At 37.5% G+C, this 14,008-nt stretch overlaps 1 pseudogene; it reads left to right on the top strand.

The window, feature by feature from the left end:
* Positions 1–5,366: 5,366 nt before the first annotated feature.
* On the top strand, positions 5,367–8,978 carry LOC120448554 (annotated as a pseudogene).
* The last annotated feature ends 5,030 nt before the right edge of the window (positions 8,979–14,008 follow it).

Below are 14,008 nucleotides of genomic sequence, written 5' to 3'. Positions count from 1 at the left end.
CGCTCGAGTTGCAGAATTGAGGACCGCGTCTGGAGTAATAAGGCGGGCAGTGAACAAGCTGTGTCTGCTTCCCCTTGAGGACTCTGTTGGAAGCCAAGCTTCCACCGGGGGGAGGATGTTGGGTCATGCAGCCGCCAAAACTGTGCAGTAGACTAATCTCATACTCGTAATATTGTAAGCCGAAGTAGTCAGTGGTAACAGTTGCGATGCCCATAGTGCAAACCGCTGTTCTCGCACGCATTTATCTGTACGGCGCTCATTCCTTGTTCTCTTTGTTATCTACCTACGTTAAGCTTGGGCGCTGCATTTCGGCTTTCTGTCCCGCCAATTGTCACTTCTTTGTTTTTCGGCAAAGACTCAACTTGTGCATTCGATATAGCTCTTTGTCGGCCCTAGCTGCCGTGAACAATTCGCAACATAAACAGTATCGGAAAATAAACAAACTTTCTTCGGCTATTTATTTATAAATATTAAAAATCATTTTTCCCGAGAACAAAATGAAAAGAAACTAATTTCTGTAAAGTATATTTCCACAGACTCACAACTGGCAGATATATTGACGAAACCTCTACCAACGGCAAGGTTCCAAACTTTGAGAGATGAACTCGGACTTGCAGAATAAATATAAATATCAATTTATGTAAATTAGCATATTATGAAGCATTGCATGGAGCAATTCATTTTTTTTTATAATATTACAGTAGGATCTGGTTATAGCGACTTTCAATAGACCGGCGATTTTACGTCGTTATACCCGGAAGACGCATCATCAGAAAGCTGGAAAAAAATTGTTGCTATGTTCGTAATATGTTTTAACATAAAACAAATAAATTCTTAAATCAAATAAAAAATTTAAGAAATTTAATTAAATAACATGGTTTTTCATAAGAAAATGGCAGAAAAAACTAGAAATATAACGGGACATCTCATGGAATATAGGCATGTGGCCTGCACGCACGCTGTAAACATATCCGGTTCAATTATGAAAAATCGCGTCGGTATAAGCGGTTTGTCACTAAAAGCGGAGACGTACTAACCGGAGGTCCTTTCATATAAATTTGTATGGGGACCAACCAAGCCATCGAGTTTCCGTCGCAATAACCTAACTGACGCTATAAGCGGAGTCATTATAACCGAATTCTAAATGTAGTCATTTAGTTCTCAATATTAATATTTTTTTAAAAATTAAATATTTTTTTAAAATTATATTGATTTTTCTTATAATTATTAGCAATGTTTTGTCTCAAAGCATTTTTGTGTAATGCCAGAATAATAAAAAAAATTATGTTGAATTACATTTTTTTTTTTGTTTTATGTTTAACTGTCTTAGGAGAAAAAAAAAACACTTTTTTTTTTTGTGGTTGATCAGAAACGTTTCATTGATTATATATTTTTAGTCTATCCTTATGTACTTTTTGTTTCTTTTGCTTTGTATCTCTAATTACTATGTCTTCTATGGTTTCTACAGTATAAGGACCTAAATATACTGACCCGTTTCGCTCCTTAGTATAACTTTATCTCCTATTTTTAATTGAAAATCTGAAGTTTTCTTATCATAAAGTCGTTTTCTATAAGACTTAGCTTTTTCTAAATTTTAATTCCTTAGATTAATCTTCTACATTATACAGTGGTTCTATTCTATCTGTTTTATTAAAATTTGCGAACTTGGTAATCTTCCAAAGACTAGTTCATATGGACAGTAATCATGCATGACTGATGGTGTTGTGTTGAAACAATATGTAAAATATTGTATCCAAACGTCCCAATCAGTTTTATCTGCTGAGATGTATGAACGAATGTATTCATTGAATGTTCTATGACTTCGTTCTATTGGCCCTAAAGTTTGGTGATGATATGCGGTAGATTTTAGGTTTTCTATCTTCATGTATTTGCACATATCTAAAATTACTTTATTTTTATACTCGGTACCCATGTCCGAAATAAACGTCTTCATTGGACCGTACTTTAGTATACAAGTTTCGAATATAGTCATATTTTTCCAATAATAGTGTCTTTTTATTTTTGCTAGCGTTCTTGTAATGCCTGCATGACCTCCTTGAATTGGATCGTCATGATATGTAGACAGTATTGATTGTATCTCTTTTTCAGTTTTTATAATGGTTACCGGCTGGAGTAGCGCTACTCCTAATGATTTAATTTTATATTGCCCGTATTTTTGAAATTATCTATTGAAATGGTTTCAAAGATTTTTTTCACTCGGTGCCAATTTGAGTTGGCTGATTTTTAGTATACCGGCTTGCATTTCAAGCCTTTGGAAGAACTAACCTAAGTCAAAAATTCCATTGGTATATAAATCGTCAACATCAATTCTTGCAATAACTTTATTTCCTCGTTTTAGTAAACAAATAGATTCAGTTATTCGCAAGGTCACTACTTTTCGTACTTCATCATTTGTTATGACTTCGTGTACGTTGGGCTTAGATACATTTTGGATACTTTGCCTAGGCAATAGTTCCTTATTTGTTACTGTACAGATTTTATCTTGTCTACTTTGTTGCCTGGTAGTGACTTTCAGGACTTTATGTTGCATGTCTTTGAGTTCTGTTATATTTATACGCGAGAGTGCGTCTGCTACAAAATCATCTTTCCCCTTTACGTATTCTAAAGTGAAGTCGTATTCTTCAAGCTCTAACCGCATGCGAGTTAATTTAGAACTGGGATTAGTCATAGAAAATAGGTACGTTAAAGTCTGTGGTCCGTTTTAATGGTGAAATGTTTGCCATAAATATATGGTCTAATATGGGTAATTGCCCAATGAATTGCCGCTAGTTCTTGTTCCGTTGTACTCTTATTGCTTTCTCCTTTTGTAAATGAACGTGATGCATAAGCTATTGGGAGCTGAATCCTGTTACGGTTCTGAGTTAGAACTGCTCCGCAAGCTTGTTTACTAGCATCCGTTATAATGCAAAATTCTTTGCGAAAATCAGGATATTGTAACAATGTGGGGTGCATAAGATTTTCTTTAAGGTATTCGAATGCGTTCTGGCACTCGCATGACCATTCAAAAGGGACATTCTTTTTACATAATCTAGTTATGTGCCGTGAATAGTCGGCGAAGTTCCTTATAAATCGACGATAATAGTTGCAGAAAGCTACAAATCGTCTTGCGCTGTCCGCATCATGAGGGACAGGATAATATTTGATGACGTCATATTTCTTGTCATCTGGCAATACTCCTTTGTCTGTGCATTTGTGACCTAGGAATGTCACTTCGTGCAGGTAAAATGAACATTTTTCTGGATGCAACTTTAGGTTATATTTCCTACATACATTAAAAACGTCAGTTAAGTTTTTAATCACGTGTTTTTCTGAACATCCTATCACCATTAAGTCATCCATATAAAGGAATGCCTGAGAGGGTTCTAAACCCGAGAATGATATAGTCATCATCCTCTGAAATGAATTTGGTGCTATTTTAAGACCAAATGGTAATCGCGTGAAGCGATACGAGCCATTGCTTGGTGAAAAAGATGTTATATTCCTTTAGTTTTCTTCAAGTTCTATTTGGTGGAAACCTGACATCAAGTCAAGGCATGAAAAGTATTTAGCTCGACCTAGTTGATCTGAAATGTCATCAATTCTAGGGAGTGGAAATTTTTCAGAAAGTAGTTTTTTATTTATTTGACGATAGTCAATTACTAATCGCCATTTCTTCTCTTGTGAATTTGGTAATAATTTTTTCGGAACTAACAAGATTGGGCTGTTATACTCAGATACAGACGGTTCGACGATTTTGTCGCTAATTAATTTCCCTACTTGTTTTTGAATTTCTTCAACTTGCTATGCGGGCTTCTGTAGTTTTTTATATAAATGGGTCCATCATCTTTAAGTCTTAATGTTTGTTTATAAAAATTGTTTGTTGATATTGGTTCGGTTTCCAGTCCGAACACATCACTATACTGTGTGCATAATTCAGTTAATTGATTTTTGAATTGGTCTGGAAAATTTTTTTTTAGTTTTGAAAGTACTTGTTCGCTTCTATTTTCTGTGTTGGTATTATGAATGTCATAATCTTTTAAATTTTCATATTGGATTTTGTTTACTTTGACCAATTGGTCGAAATTAGTTGTATTTAGAAGTCGAATGTATAAATGTTTGGATGCTGCTATTGTATTTGCAACATAAATCCCATTGTGTATTTCCTGATTAGGAACAAATATGTAATTATTTACAGCATTAATGTCTATTTTCCGAATAACTTGTGATCTGGCTGTCAGAAGAACTGTATTGTTGCCAGCGCTATATGTTATCGGACCATATATTGGATAATTTAAATTTTGGGGTCTAATTATAAACCAGTCTTCACTTCGTTTAAAATCTAGTTGACAATTGAATTTCTTTATAATATTAATGCCTATTATTCCATCACATGGTATTGCAAAATTTGGGTCTTCCAAATGAAATTCATGTGGAATAATATATATATTGTTGATTGGAGTTGGAGTAAAATAAAACGTTGTCAATGGACTTGCCCCTTTGTATCGTGGGCTGCGCGTTTAAAAATTGTGCCTCCTCTGCCATCAATTGTTGTGTGTTGGCGAGACTTAGTCTCATGACCTGATGTCTTAAGGACCTGAGGTCCTGTCACGGTCGCCATATGATGTGTGAAAGGATTCCAAAGAAGGTTTGGTGTTGTAGAGTCAGAGCGTCTGCTCAGTTAGAGTTACTTTATTCGAATGTTTCTTGTGCGCTCAATTTGGGGTGAGCTGACCCGTACATATAGTACTTATTCTATATACATATAGTTCCATATACATATACATATGTATGCAGAAGGCATGCATATGTCATGTATGGCCTGACCATAAAGTGCAAAGTGCAAGCTCAGCATTCCCACGTTCCGCGATCGGCTTATGTATAAGTGTTAGATCGTATTACTTGAACGTTATGTTTATTCCCTTCAGTACCAAAATTCCTTGCCCATATTTTTCCTCGCCAGAGTTCGAAAAACAAAAACAAATCTCACAGGCTTTTTCTAGCAACGTTTCAAACAGCAAAGTCACGCCGAATTCTGTCGTGGCTCTGCCGCTGCAGAGCAGTGACCGAAAATGAGAGTGAGAGATGAGAGGAGACAAAATCAGAGTCGAGAAAAAACGCAATGTATAGACTTCTAAATACCGATCTAATAATTGGTGGGATATTTATATTGTTTTAAGTGTATAAATAATTTGTATTTGTTGATTTAAGGATTTTAAGCTTTTTAAGAAATTAAACTGTCGCTATAGGCAACGCAAGTGCGTCCGTTTTTAATTATTTCCCTATGTAATTCTAATTACACGGGATCATTATGGTCGGAAATACCCTGGCACGCGCCTGTCAGAATTTTCGGTTTCGTTTTCCGTCACCCCTTTTCTTTTGCATTTGCAATTAATTGTGAAAGTAACACGTCGTGTTTGTGAAAAAATGCAATTTGTTTTCAACAAAAAAAAATATAAATCCGGTAAGTAAAGTGATTCGTGTTGATAAGTTAGCATAGCTAATTGCATTCCAAAGTGCATGATTTTGCGAAAAGTTCATAATATGTTAAGCGCAAGAAATGTGAAGTGCTAAAAGAATGTGCACAGAAAAAAAACTATGGAATGAAATTGTTATGTTAATTTTATATTCATTATAAAATATACCACGCCCAAGTCGAAATTAAAGTTAAAAATGGGCCGCGCTATTTTTTTAAAGATAAGTTTTCATGCGCCTCTATTTTTATTTTGTCATACAAATAGAGTAGCATAAAAATTTTAATTTTGATTAATCGCGCGAAAAAATCCACAACAAAAAACCAATCACAATATAAATATTGGTTGAAAAAATCGCTTTTTGCTGTGGACTTCTACGGTGGTAATTATTATTATTTATTACTGATTATTTTATGATAAAGCTAATAATAAATTAAATAATATTAAAAATAATAAATAAATAAAAATAATAAATAAATAACACTTAATTAAATACGTTAAAATAAAGTAATTCTTTTGTCCTCATTAAAATTAGCAAAGGAAGAAAATGGTTGGCTCTAGATATATTAATAAATTAGCAGCTAAGGAAAGGGAAAATATTATGAGGCGATGTGCTCTAGAAAGGCCCAATCAAATCGAAAGCGAGGGTATAGGTGAAGTAGCAGGGCCTAGCACAACAGTAAATAGGGAATATTTGGAGCCACTTATGGGGGAAGATGAGATAGGAGCTAGTAATTTTGATGTAGGTAGCTTAGATTCACATGTTCGTGATAGCTCTGACTTAAATACACAGATAAAAAATTGGTATTTAAAGCATAAGCCAACACGAACATGTGCCATAGAACTTATTGAGATTTTAAACGCTCATAAGTTAAAAATTAAGCCCTTTTATAAATTTAATTGTTTTGATAAACCCGATATAAGTAAAGTAGCGGGCGGCTCCTATTTACATATCGGTTTAGCAAAACAATTAAATAAACTATCAGTATTTCCCCAATTGCCGGACGTACTGATCATCGATATAAACATTGACGGACTTCCAATTTTTCAGATTTCTAGAGCACAGTTATGGCCCATTCTTCTAAGAATAAATAATATCCATGGCCGCCCCGTATTGCCAATTGGAGTTTTTATGGGACATAATAAGCCATTTAATTGCGAAGAGTTTTTATCTAAATTTGTGTCTGAAACTTCCGAAATTATTAAAAATGGTTTGACAATCTCTAATAAAAAAGTTGGTTTGGAAATTAGAGCCATAGTTTGTGATGCTCCTGCTCTAGCATTTATTACTGGCACGCCTGGACATACGTCTAGCCATGGTTGCAGCAAATGTAGCCAGGTAGGACGAAAAGTAGATTCTGTATTGACATTTAGCACTGAACGTGGTGAATTAATTACAGATGAAAACTTTAGGCAAAGGACATATCGTAACCACCATAAAGTAGAATATTTAACTGTTCAGTCCGCTTTAGAAAAACTTGGGGTTCTAATGGTAACTCAAGTCCCTTTAGATTGCATGCACCTTATTGATTTGGGTGTCATGCGAAAATTTTCAAAAAAGAATAGTGGAAAATAAAATAGAGCAAAAATAAAGGGTTTCCAAACCAAGGAAACAGCTAATATCCCAATGTTTGCTATCGATAAAGAGCTGCGTCCCGCAAGAGTTTGCTCGAAAACCAAGAACATTGGATGAATTGCCGCATTGGAAAGCCACAGAGTTTAGTCAATTTTTGTTATACACTGGTATTGTAGCTCTTAAAGATACAATTAATGATGACCAGTATTACTCATTCCTTTTGCTGCACTGTGCAACGAGAGTCGAACATAAATAATGCCCAGCAAATGTTGGATTATTTTGTGAACAATTTTTCAATTATTTATGGAGAAAGTAGAGTTTCATACAATGTTCACGGTTTACTTCATGTAAAAGAGACGATTAAGCAAATCGGAGATCCGGTTTCAGGCTCTTCTTACGATTTCGAGAACTATTTACAAACTCTTAAGAGATTTGTCCGAAAGCCGACACAAATATTACAACAAATTTATAGGAAGATTGTTGAGGATAGTGTAATTCGAGTGGACAATGATCCCGTAAATTTAGAAGGTAGTGTTTTGAAGTTGAAGGGATGTACGCTTAGGAATAAAAAGCCAGATAGTTATTGTTATGTACTAGAACACATCCCGATTGAAGTAGATACTTTTGAACAGGACGCAGAAGGTATTTTTATTATAGGTAGGAGATTTTTAGATATTCGTAGCTTTTATAATGCGCCTGTATCGTCTTTGGCTCTAGGTATTTGCTTAGCAAGTGGGAATATGGCACTCGATTTAGAAAGATTTAAGGTTACTAATATGGTTAGAAAAGCGGTAGATGCGGTAGAGCGAAATAGTGCTAGTTCCATATATACATTTTTCGTAGGGTTTACATTCTCCCTTTGTTAATTTTATTTAAATTTTATTTTGGAGGTGTTTAGTCCGTAGGCGTATTTTTTAATATGAATCGGGCATACCTTAAACGACGGCGTTTAAGGTATCTTTAGAAGATTCACCTGCCTCGGTTCGATGACCGAAAAAAAAAACGTATTTAATTAAAGTATAACAAGAAAAACAGATAAAATACAATATCATTTTTTATAGTTCTTTTAAGATGTCTGAAGAGCCGACAACTAGCCAAAAGCTCACCCAATTTGTTTTCTCCCTTGAGGGTAAGTGAACCATATAAAATGTTATTGCAGTCATTTTTATATAAGTACAATTTCTATTTAATAGAGGACGATCTGGTAATGGAAACCCGGCAACCCCCGACAATAAACGACCAAATGGCCGAGATCAGCCAAAGGGTTCGGTCATTGGAGACGGTGTTGGAGGCCAACACGAAGCAGCTGGCGGAGAACACGAAGCAGCTGGCGGAGAACACGAAGCAGCTTGCGGAGACCACGAACCAGGTTGCGAGGATGACGGCCTTGTTGGAGATTTTCGTAAAGGGGAAGGCGAAGAATGTGGCGTTCCCAGTCACATCGGAGGAAGACCTGGTGGCTTTAGATCAGAACATAAGCTCAGGGTCCCAAGAACGCTACGTAAGTAAAGTATATATGGTCTAAGTGATCGTAAAATTCATTCTGTGTTTTTATTTTTTTCTTTCAGATGGAAGCAATAACAAAAATTTTAAAAAGCAACAATTTGTTAAAGGCAATAAAGGGCGTTACTGTCAGAAACGCTGTTGTGCGTCTACAACATAGACGGCTTAAACGGGAAAAAGTCATTAAAAGCATTTCCCAAATTCTTTTCCGTTCTGATTGGTATGTATATTTGTTATTTTGCTATAATCTAATAATATTATTATAAAAATACTTTTCGTTACAGATAGCATAAGCACATTAGAAGGCCAGCAGCCAGGAGAGAAGGCCTTGGCCCCCGCACTGGCATGTGTTAAAAATAATGCAAACAAAAAAAGGAAAAAACTAGTCGAATAAAGCAAAAAAAACAAGTTTAATTTACAATTTAAAATTTTTTTTTAATTTTTTGGGAGATTTTTCTGGATTTACAGGTACATTCCTTGGGAATTCCTCAGGAATTCCTCTGGAATCGTCCAGGAATTCCTTGGGAATTTGTCCAGGAATTCCTCGGGAATTTGTCTAGGAATGCCTTGGGAATTCGTCCAGGAATTCCTCGGGAATTCGTCCAAGAATTCCTCGGGAATTCGTCCAGGAAATCCTCGGGAATTCGTCCTGGGGAAAACCCCTTGCTTATTTTTCGATATTCCCGAGGAATACCTGAGGAATTCCCAAGGAATTCCTTGGGAAAATCCTCGGGAATTAGTCGGGAATTCCTGGGTAATTCCTCGGGAAAACCCGTTGTTTATTTTTCGATATTCCCGAGGAATACCTGAGGAATTCCAGAGGATTTCCTCGGGAACTTTGAATTCCTCGCCACGAACGCCTGTTTTATGGAAATTCCTGTCAGATTTGTATGGAGACTTCCCCTAGGATTCCTCTATGAGTCCTTGGGACTTCCTAGGGACTCGTTAGGGAATCCTTAGGGACTGGTACTGAAGGGTTATGACAAAGTGTAACAATGTTTTGAAGCTAAGTTGTACCCATTAATATAGTATATTTAGTAGTAGATTTAGATATGCTACAATGGGTCCAGATGATCCACCTGATAAGCCCCCTAACCTTAACGAACCAGTGTTTCTAATTATCAAACGTAAAGACAATGAATCTATGGCAAACCGTTTTTGATAAAAAAACAAATTGACTTTACCTGTAATGAAGAAGTTATATTTGCTAAAAAGACACGTGACGGGAATCTTTTGGTAAAAACGAAAAATGGCCTCCAAGCATTTAAATTACTAAGACTTAAAATCATGGGAGAGCTCGCAATTGAAGTTTCGGAACACTCAACGCTCAAGATCACAAAAGGTGTTATTTACTCAAATGGTTTACGCCCCTTACTGAAGAAGAAATAAAGAAGGAATTAAAAGCACAAAACATATGTGACAACAAAAAAATAAAAAAATCACATGAAATTCTAGTCGATACTGGTTTAGTCATCCTTACTTTCGCCTCTGTCTCAACGCCAGAGAATATAAAAATCGGCTACAAATTAGTTAAAGTCCGTGTCTACATACCTTCACCACTTCGCTACAACCATTGCTTCCGATTCGGACACATCTCCAACGTATGCCGCCACAGTAAACTCTGCATCAACTTTGCATGCGATTTCCACACCAATCCAGAAAATTATAAAACTTGTTCTTATGATAAAAGCTGCAAAGAAGCCAAGTTAACCGACAGCAACCACTCTTCAATTTACAGAGGATCCTTGTCAAGCAGAAAGAAATCCAAGCCATAAAAACTCTAGAAAAAGTCGATGTTAAAAAGGCTATTTCAATCTACAACTCGAGGCACGCCCACGATGGATCAATGTACTCCAGTATAGTTAAGACCAATCTATCAACTAATTATAATAAGAAAGACAATCCCACTAACCAGGATTCAACGCATAAATCTGATTCAAGCCCATCCACATCCAAAGATGCTGCAAATATGGCTGCTTGAAAACCTATCACCTACAATGATATTACACCACTAAACACCACTAGTGAAATCAAACACTTTTCCACCTCACCTACAACTACCCCTCTCAACTCCCTCGTTTAATATTTTCCAAAAACTTATTTAATCGTGCGAAGACCCTACTTAAGGCGAAAGAAAAAAAACAATTAAACACTTTAAAAAAGAATTTATTTTCCGACGCACTTTCAAGCTATAAGAAGACGATTGAAGTCAACTTCTCAGACATTGACATGTAACCCGACAACTCAGATGTTGACAATTAATGAACTGCCGTAGTTCACTGAGTCCGCTCCCCTTTCTCCGCCGAGCGCTCCTCCCGGTGCCGGCAAATCAATCGATTTGCACTAAGCAGCGTGGGGACTGGCGCTTGGCGTGGGAGGGGGAGTGGCTCTGAATTACAGCGGAACTCACTGTAGTCCATGTCGGAGAGTGTAGGCCTCCAGACATCTGTATACCATCTTAACTCCATCTCTAATAGCATTTATCTAATTCCCTACGAATCTTATGTCTCTAAAAATTCTACAATGGAACATAAATGGCTATGTCAATAACTACTGTGAGCTGCAAGCATTAATAAGAGAACATCACCCACATATATTAACATTGCAAGAGACTCATCTAAGATTCAACTCAATGTACCCTATTCCACCCTATTTCCGCTTGGCGGGGGAGGGGGAGTGGCTCTGAATTACAGCGGTACTCACAGTAGTCCATGCGGAGAGTGTAGGCCTCCAGACATCTGCATACCATCTTAACTCCGTCTCTAATAGCATTTATCTAATTCCCTACGAATCTTATGTCTCTAAAAATTCTACAATGGAACATAAATGGCTATGTCAATAACTACTGTGAGCTGCAAGCATTAATAAAAGAACATTACACACATATATTAACATTGCAAGAGACTCATCTAAGATTCAACTCAATGTACCCTATTTCCACAAACTATCTTTTTCTTACACTCAACTCATCACCTTCTTATGGTGGTGTTGGAATACTTATTAATTAGACAATCCAGTTCAAAGAAATTACTCTCTCCACTGATTTTGATGCAATCTGCATTGAGATATGCTCCCAAAATAAAATTAATATAATCTCCACTTACCTCAAACCAAAATCAGTGTTTAATATCAAAAAGCTGCAAGCAGTACTGCTCCCTTCAAACAACAAGCCAACGCTAGTTACTGGGGACTTCATAGAAGCTGGGGTTCCCGCACTAACAAGAAAAAAGGAACCATCCTGGAAAAATTCATTATGCAGTCGAACTATATCATTCTTAATGACAAGGGCCCCACACACTTGAGGACACACAACACTCTTACACGCATAGACCTCACTCTTTGCTCAGCAGAGCTGGCAATACATGCAGAGTGGGAAATAGAAACCAACTTTTTCGGAAGTGATAACCTTCCAGTCATCACGCATTTATTTCATTCCACAAAAAACAACTCAATGATAAATAGATCCCCATTTAATACAGATAAAGCTGACTGGAAATTGTTTGACTCGCTGGCCAACTCATTTAATCTGACAACCCCAATAGCCTGAATATCAATCACGAAGCAGCCATTATCAATAATATTAGTTTAGAAAGTGCACACCAAAGCATACCCAAATTTTCTTTAAAAGCACAAAGGTCAGTACCTTGGTGGAACAAAGAGCTCTAAACCCTACTCATTCCCAAAAATACTGCATGGCATGCTCTTAAAAGAAATATAACTATCAAAAACATTATCGATTATAGGAAAAAACAACAGAGAACGCTAGAGAACAGAGTTCCCCGACTATCTGATACCCGTTACTCAGCTAGTGGAAGTGCGAAGGAGAGTCTTCAACACTGACAGTTTTTGACGGTTTGTGAGCGTTAGAGTGGGCGTGGCAAAAAGTTTTTTGGCAAATCGATAGAAATTTACAAGACGAATACAAAAAAGGAAAAATATCAAATTATTTTTCAAAAGTGTAAGCGTGGCAGTTTTGGGCGGTTTGTGGGCGTTAGAGTGGGCGTGGCAACATGAATCGACAAACTTGCGCTGCGTCTATATCTCTGGAGTCTGTATGCCTAAGCTTTCTAGCTTTTATAGTCCCTGAGATCCCGACGTTCATACAGACAGACGGACGGACAGACGGACATGGCCGGTTTGATCCTGATCAAGAATATATATGCTTAATATGGTCGGAAACGCTTCCTTCTGTTACATACTTTTCAATGAATCTAGTATACCCTTTTACTCTACGAGTAACGGGTATAATAATTCAAGATAACACACGACTCACACCCGACAAAAGAGCTCTCCCAGTTGAGCTTGACGTTTTTTTTTTTTTTTTTTTTTAATTCCTTTTCTTCTCTCGGGAACTTAGGGCTTCTACGAGAGCTTTCCATCTAACTCTATTTTGAGCTGTCTGTTTTGCACTTGCCCATGTGGTGTTTATTTGGACTAGTTCTTGGTGAGCGGTTCATCTCCAGGTTGCTTTTGGCCTTCCTACTCGCCTGCTTCCTTGGGGGTTCCAGTCTAGTGCCATCCTCACTATGCTACTCGGGTTTCTTCTGAGAGCGTGCCTTATCCGCATCCATTTTTTCTTCCTTATTTGTATGTGAATCGGGGACTCGTCTGTAACGCGCCACAGGTCTGTGTTGGCTATTCTGTTTGGCCAGAATACCCCACATATGACTCTCAGGCATTTGTTGCTGAAAGCCTGTAGCTTCTGCGTTATCTTCTTCGTGGCGAGCCATGTCTCACTTCCGTATAGCAGTATGGATTTCACACACGCATTGTAGATCCTGAGCTTTGTTCGTCGGCTGATTTGTCGGTCTCTCCATATGCGGTATAATCTCCCAAATGCTGAGCGGGCTTTGCCAAGACGACTGGAAACATCATCAACCATTTCACCACTGTTGGATATGATGGTGCCAAGGTATGGGAATCTGGTAATGAACTCGATTGGGTTCCCATTTATGTTGATGTTTCCTTGGCTGTAGTGGTTGAAGCGCATAGCTTTTGTTTTCGCTATGTTTATCTCGAGCCCTACGCTGCTGGCTATCCTGACGAGGTCGTCACTTTTCCTCTGTATGTCGTCGAGTCTGTGCGATATGAGACAGATGTCGTCTGCGTAGTTCAAGTCCTCAAGATGTCTGGTGAGGTTCCACGTAATTCCGCGCTTGAAAGAGCATACTTCGCTCATTAACTCGTCGACTACGATGTTGAAGAGGAGTGGTGACAGCGGGCATCCTTGCCGAATTCCGGTGTTTGTCTGGAAAGGTGCACTAGTTTTTCCGTTGTGCAGTACCGCCAGGTTGGCATCGCCATACATCGATTTGATGATGGCGATGAGATCTGCAGGTACTCCTTTTCTTGCAAGTGCTCGCCATATTGCTGCTCTTTCAACTGATTCGAATGCCTTCTTGAAGTCGATGAACAGGAGGTAAAGCGGGGCTCTCCATTCCACAGCTTGCTCGGTTAT

This window comes from Drosophila santomea, chromosome 3L (genome assembly GCF_016746245.2).
Source record: "Drosophila santomea strain STO CAGO 1482 chromosome 3L, Prin_Dsan_1.1, whole genome shotgun sequence".
Taxonomy (NCBI): Eukaryota; Metazoa; Arthropoda; class Insecta; order Diptera; family Drosophilidae; genus Drosophila; species Drosophila santomea.
Note: the sequence above shows the minus strand (reverse complement) of the source record. Positions and strands in the feature narration are given on the sequence as shown.